At 37.7% G+C, this 7,145-nt stretch overlaps 1 protein-coding gene and 1 long non-coding RNA gene across 4 annotated transcripts in view; both read left to right on the top strand.

Moving 5' to 3' along the window:
* The window catches only part of LOC138172733 (uncharacterized), a 3,048-nt gene extending 1,511 nt beyond the window's left edge, over positions 1 to 1,537 (top strand). The window contains exon 2 of the long non-coding RNA XR_011171234.1: positions 1,114 to 1,537. This is a non-coding gene — a long non-coding RNA (uncharacterized lncRNA). The remainder of the gene's footprint in view (positions 1 to 1,113) is intronic.
* SGCD (sarcoglycan delta) overlaps positions 1 to 7,145 on the top strand; it is a 562,593-nt gene that overhangs the window by 126,592 nt on the left and 428,856 nt on the right. The gene's annotated exons all lie outside the window — the stretch shown is intronic.

Raw genomic sequence — 7,145 nt, 5'->3', positions numbered from 1 at the left:
TCTCTCTCTCTCTCTCTCTCTCTCTCTCTCTCTCTCTCTCTCTCTCTTTCTCTCTCTCCTTCTCCCTCTCTCTCTCTCTCTCTGTCTCTCTCTCCTTCTCCCTCTCTCTGTCTCTCTGTCTCTCTCTGTCTCTCTCCCCCCACTCTTTCTCTCATGTGTGCACATATATGTATGTATATATGTATGTGTGTACATATATAGAAAGATGATGGAGATATATAACATGGATATGGACATAGATGCTATATAATATATCCTTATGTGTGGATATCTTGTTTTCCCCAATAAAATGTAATAACCTTTAGGACAAGAGCTGTTTCATTTTTGTCTTTGTCTCCCAAAGGTCTGGAATAGTGTTGACCATGTAGTAATAAGTGTTTTAGCAAATACTTATTGAATTAAACTGAGATAAGATGTACCTATTCTTTTATTCTCAAGTGAATTTCAAAATATTCTATAAAGACATATTAATCCTCGTGAAAAAAATGACACCATTCAGGGTAGCACCATTCCCTTTTAGTATCCTCTCAAAAATAATCTGCCCCAGTGAATCAGTCTGTTAGCAAATATCTATTCAATGTCTACTATATTCTTAGCCCTTTACTAACCATGGTGTGAAATATAAGAAAAATGCATGCCCATAGATCCTGTGATGAAGAAAGTCACAATTCAGTTTGGGACCCAAGACCTTATCACATGTGGCACAAGGGTAGATGCTATGAAGTGCTATATACTACAATATGCTTTAGTGGACACGTCACTGCTTTGGAGTCAGAGGAACTAGGTCTTAATCCCAGCATGGCTCACTTCCTACCCATATTAAATCACTTCCTCCCTCATCCTAGAGGTTCCTTTTTCTCAAAAAAAGAAGGGGTTAGACTACATGGTCTCTAAGGTCTTACTCAATTCTAAGTCCTAAGTGCTTAATTGCCTAATAAAAACTGTTTTATGAGGAGTTCAAGGAATTAGAAGATGGATATGGACCATAGTATATAGAACAGTGTTAATAAATGGAGGAGTTTAGATTTGAGTGGAACCTTGAAATAAAGGGATACCTTTTTTCCCCTAAATGGGTCAAAGCAGTGTGACTGTCTCAAATACTACTCCCGTCAGACCCCAATAGGTGCAGGACTCTGAGCCCAAGAACCTGGCGATAGTAGTGTCTCCTAGCCACCATGCTTCCAGCCTGAATCTGGGAACAATCCAAGGGAACAACTTTATAAAGAAGGAGCCTGCTATCCCTCTCACAACCAATACCAAGCACCTGCTTGTAAACTCAAGAGTCTTGGAAATTTAGCACCCCTCGGACTACTGTCCCTCCTTCCTGCCTGCCCTCCACAGCTGTAGTCCAGGGCAGCAATCGCATGGAGATGCTTACCTGAAAACTGCTTCTTCAGGTACTACATCTCTCACCTTCCCAGTAGCCACAACGACTGAAGACCCAGAAGAGAGAATTCCCTCTACTAAAGTCCTTGGTAATGTTAAGTGTTGCAATATGAAAACATATGATTTTATTAATAAAAATTGCATTAAATAAGATATATTATCATCTGCTTTGCCACTGGAGGGGGAGGGATAGATTCAGAAATTATCCTCTTATAAAAATAAAAGAATAATTAAAACATAAAAATTTAAGAGGGGCTACAAAGTCAAAGATCAAAAGGATATCACCTATGTGTTGTAAATTAGTTCAAGTCTTCCCAATTGTGAATTGCACACTGGGCAAGTAGAAGAACTTAGACACTGGATTGTGGAAGCCCTAATGGTAATCTTTGAGGAATCATGGAAAGTTTCAGAGGTGTCAAAAGATGCAAAGTGCCCTCATTTTCCAAAAATATATTCTAGTAATTACATATCAGTAAACTTTACAGATGACTCTTGAATTTATAAACTTATAAATAGGTAATTTGGGAGAACTGAAAAAGAAAAGCAATGATGCCTAGAAGCCAGCCTCGGGTCACTATGAACAACTCTTAGTAAAATAACCTAATTTGCTTCAAATTAATGTCGGCCCCCAGGCCATTTAAATCACATCAAAGCACAATTCTGATCATATCACCCCTCCACTCAATGAAGTTCAGCGACTTCCTATTGCCTCCAAGAGTAAATATAAAATGTTTTGTTTGGCATTCCAAACTCTTCGTAAACTAGCCCCATTCCTACCTTTCCAGTTCTTACACCTTACTCCCCAATATGTTTTCTTCAATCCAGTGATATTGATCTTTGGATTGTTTCATGAATGAGGCCCTCCGTCTCTCAGGTCCAGACATTCTTTCCTGCATATCTGGAATACTCACTCTCCACTGTAATTACTGACCTCCCTAACTTCCTCTAAGTTTCAAATAAAATCCCACCTCCTACAGTAAACCTTCCCCTTCCTGTCTTAATTACAGTTGCTTCCCTCTATTAATTATTTCCTATTTATCCTGTGCATAGCTTGCTTTGTATATATCTGTTTACATGTTATCTCCCCCATTAAATTGTAAGCTCTTTGAGGGCAGGGACTCTCTTTTACCTCCTTTTGTATCCCCAGTGCTCAGCACAATGACTGGCACATAGTAGTCATTTAATAAATATTTGTTGAATTGAATTGGAAAAAAAAAATCCTAGCTTGTTGAGTCATGGGTAACAAAAAAAAAGTGAGAATCATGAAGGTAAAATGTTGAGAGTGACTAAACTGATAACCAAATGACCAGCTATTTTGGCATCATGTAGATAAAATTTGAAGACATTCCTAGGATTAATGGGTGAAAGTTTCATCAAGACAGATTTTGGTTCACCATAAGAAAAAAATTTTCCCAACAATTAAATCTGGCCCATAATGAAACAAGATGAGGAGTTCCTATTTTTGGAAATAGTCAGTGATGCCATAGGGCAGGTACCTGCATGAAATGGATTTGATTATATGGCCTCTATGGTTCTTTCCAGCACGAAGATGCTCAGAGCGTGTGTTGTCTAGTGTTCCCTGCAATTTCTCGTGACTGATTTATCAGGTCTCATAAGCATATCCTTCAGTGATGAAGTACATTCTCATTTTGGGAGATACATTGAGATAATGTCTCTTCCAAAGTTGTACTTTATAAAGTCAATAAAGTTTAACCAGTTTGCAAAGTTTTAAAGAGGTTAAGGGAACAGACAAGCAAGCAGAGCAAGGTAGCTATATCTCCATATGTTTTGGGAGATATCAGGGGTTAGTCCATTGTTTAAATAGCCACTGTCATTTGAATGGATTGGCAATTGAATGTCACATTCTCTTCAACACAGGTCAGCAAGACACCAATGCACCCTCTCATATAGTCATTTTGGAACAAAGCATCACATATTTTTTTCACTGAGTGATTATGCCTCCCTCTTTCCCTCCTGCTTATTTCTAGTAATACATAGTTTTATTATGAGATAGGTTGTGCCAAAGAGCATGAAACCATGTATTTGGGTCTGTGATGGCTTAGAATGGTTTTGTTTAAAAGAGCATACTGCATTTAAGTGTAAGTATAATCAATGTGTGGTGACATTTCAAGGTTATGGAAATTCTGACTGCAGTTTCTACATGTGGTATTAAATTTTGGATAGAGAAACAACTATTGTCTCTATTGTACTACATCCTGTACAATGATTAATGTGCTTTTTGCTTAAATAATTGGGAGGGGTGACACCTAAGGGAATGCTAAACGTATTTTTAATTGCAATATAAATGTCATTTCCTTACTAATTCAAGTTATACATGGGAGGTTATATAATACCGAAGGGCCTCCAGTCATGATATATTGTGCCTGTAAACAGAGTCGAAGTACCGACAGAGCCCAGCTGAAGATAAAATATTCTTTGCTAACTCTGTCTTAGCAGATGAAGAATTAGATGTTGAAACATGACATTGCCTTATAAAGCTGAATTATTGTTTGGCATAGACTATGGTCTCTAAATAACTTTCTGAGAGGCTGGATGAGGGAGGGATTTTCCAAAAAGTGTCCAAAAAACAATGTCAAGGAAAATTACCTGATTTAGGAGGATGTCCAAGTTGGGCAACAGAGTAACATTTGTCTTTGGTGCAATCTAGAGTCTATAGGTTTCTAGGGGCTATTATTCTTGGTGCGCTCACATTCCCATGATAGCTCTAACAATAACATCAGTTATGATCTACCTGAATGGGGCACTTACTTAACCTTTAATTCTTGCTTGGTGCCCTTTCTTCTCCATCTCCCTGTCTCAAAGTGAGAGAAAATGGGCTCTTTTAAGTTCCAATATTTACCACATGATAACTTGTCTTCTTTTCAGGTTGAATAGATATTGACTGGTTTTCCAGTTTGACCAGCTATGTGTATGTGTTTACTGGTTCAATTCCATATTCTTACATAGCATTGAAAGTCAAGTATTTCAGTTTTTTTGAATGAATCAATTATTGCCATCTCCTTCACAGCCTTCAGATCTACCTTGTATTATCTTTCTTCTGACCCGCACTGTTTCCTTTTTCCCAGTTCTGGAACCATGAACTCCAGATCAGATTAAATTTGCCATTATATTTGGATGGGGAATGGTAATCTAATCCCCTATGGCCCCTCTTACCATTTCCATAACTTTTTTTTTTTACAGCAATTGGGGTTAAGTAACTTGTCCAAGGTTACACGGCCAGTTTGTGTGTGTGTGTGTGTGTGGGTGTGGGTGTGTGTGGGTGTGGGTGTGAGTATGTGTGGGTGTTAAGTATCTGAGGCTGGAACCAATCCTGGGGCCTCCCAGCTCTGGGGCCAGCGCTCTTACTCACTGTGCCACCTAGCCGCCCCCATTTCCATAACTTTTTGAACTACTGTTTCCCTGGGTGTTACCATCTCCTATGAGTATCTACCCCCATTAGAATGTAAGCTTCTTGAGGTCAAGGACTGTTTATTTGTGTATTTGGCATTTATTAACATGGTTGACACACAATAAACTCTTAGTAAATGCTTTTTCCTCCATTATTTGCATCAATGTCATAAGGACTACTAAATAACATTCTTGGAATCTCCATTTGAAAGAGAGCTCAGGGGCCACCTTTACTTGAAGCATGGATCTTTTAACATTACTGACAAGTATAATTTCTTGCATGAAGACCTCCAATGGTGGGGAAGTCACTCCTTCCTGAGGCAGTTCATTCTACTTTTAGACAGTTCTAAAAGTATGGGGATTTTTCTTCACATTGAGTTGAAATTTATCTCCCTGTTGATTTCAATCATTCAATTCAGCAGATATTTCTAAGTGTGTACTGTATATAGACCTTTGTTCTAGGTAATGGAGAAGACAGTATGTTTAGTTTAGATGCAGTGCATGCCTTTCAACCTCAGTTCAAATCCATCCTTTGATGCTAACTTTCTGTATGACCTTAGACAAGTCACTTAACCTAGAGGCCTCAGTTTTTATTTGTAAAAAAAAAATGGAGTTTGAACTACATGACATTCAGTTCACATCTCTGTTTTCTGTCTGAGAATTTTGCTGATACACAGGGCACAAGAAGATTGAATGACTGACTTACCTTATATCTGGTAGTTCCAATGATTTGACACAGACTACAGTAAAGATGCTATCCAATGTTCACAATCAGTGATCATTATTTCCTTCAAGAAAGTCTGTAGGTTATTCTTTGAGTGGAACCAGAATCAAATCAAAAGTAATTCAATGACTGATTACCATTCCTATGACAAATTGATTACAGATTTGGCAACCTGGAGAACCAGTTCTGGCAGAATCCATGGACTTATGTTAAGATACAGACAGGAACATGAATCAGTTCATCAGACCTATTTTTTTCATTTCATTGAAAAATATTTCAGTATTTTTTAAATTATTTTTTTAACTTTCCTTTTACATTTTCTTAAATCTTACTTTTCTAGGTTTTTATAAACCTTTTGCAATACTTCATTTATGTTTTAATAAGAATAGTTTGCATTTATATAGCACATCAAGTTTTAAAAAGTATTTTACTCACAATGACTCTGTATCATGAAAACACTATCCCTAGTTTACAAATTTTAAAACTGAGACTGAGAGATATTGACTGATAGACTCATAGCCCAATGGCCAAGAAGTCCTAAACTCACTAAAGCATAACAGCATAGGCATAGAGCAAAAAAGGGATTTTAAAAGCCATCATAGTTTAACTCTCATCTTACAGATGAAGAAACTGAGTTCTAGAGAGATCCAATGACTCAGTCAAGGTCACACAGGGAGAAAGTGACAGAGGTAAGGTAAAGTGTGAGTCCATTTCTCCTGATTCCCAAATCAGTGCTCTTTTCATTATACTAAAGAGTCACCCAATAAGTGTGACTTTAAGCAAGTAACATAAGCCCTCTGTGGCTCAATTTCTACCCCTTTTAAATAAAGAGCTATACCAGATAATCTCTAAGATCTCTGTTAGTCCTAATATATTCTCCTCTATCAGACTCAGGTTATATTTTAGCATATTTAACTGAAGTGGGAAGGGGAGGGGAAATAAATGTATTAAGACTCTGGTGTGATACTTGATTTGGGAACTTATACCTCTGTTAAGGGATGGAGTTTTCCTATATAGTTTCTTATACTGGGAAAATAAGATAAAGATTCCTGATGACCAATAGAAAGAGATCAATAGATTCACTCAGGAAATGTGTAGAGATACGCATTTGCATAGACATTCATGATGTTAGGATAGAAGTAAGGACAGTGCTGGCCCAACTTGTAAGAGGATAGGAAGCAGTCTAAGTGGTAATTGTCAGACTTGAAGGACATAAAAAGTCCCCCAGCCCAAAAACAGTATCTCCCCAGGAAAAGACCCTTTAGGCCCCAATTTTAAAGAAGTCATAGTATGAAGGTCATATATATGAAAAGGCCATACATATGAAGAAGGCATTAGCCAATGACATATTAACTCAAATTACTTTATGAAATTAGTTAATAAAAGGCAAAACCTTATAGGAATAAGGCACAGAGCTGACTCATTTAGATACAACTGGAGGCACAGGGTAAAGCACAGTTGTATTGGAAAAAGTTGTCCAAACCAGGCCATAAATGCATGGGTAGAAAGTAAATAGGTTCATGACACTCAAGGGAACAACATGGTGAGAGAGAGAGAGAGACAGAGAGAGAGAGAGAGACAGAGAGAGACAGAGAGAGAGAGAGAGACAGAGAGAGAGACAGAGAGA

The sequence above is a fragment of the Petaurus breviceps genome, unplaced genomic scaffold, assembly GCF_028583685.1.
Source record: "Petaurus breviceps papuanus isolate PSGF00001 unplaced genomic scaffold, PetGlider_PUasm1.0 551, whole genome shotgun sequence".
In the NCBI taxonomy this organism is placed as follows: Eukaryota; Metazoa; Chordata; class Mammalia; order Diprotodontia; family Petauridae; genus Petaurus; species Petaurus breviceps.
Note: the sequence above shows the minus strand (reverse complement) of the source record. Positions and strands in the feature narration are given on the sequence as shown.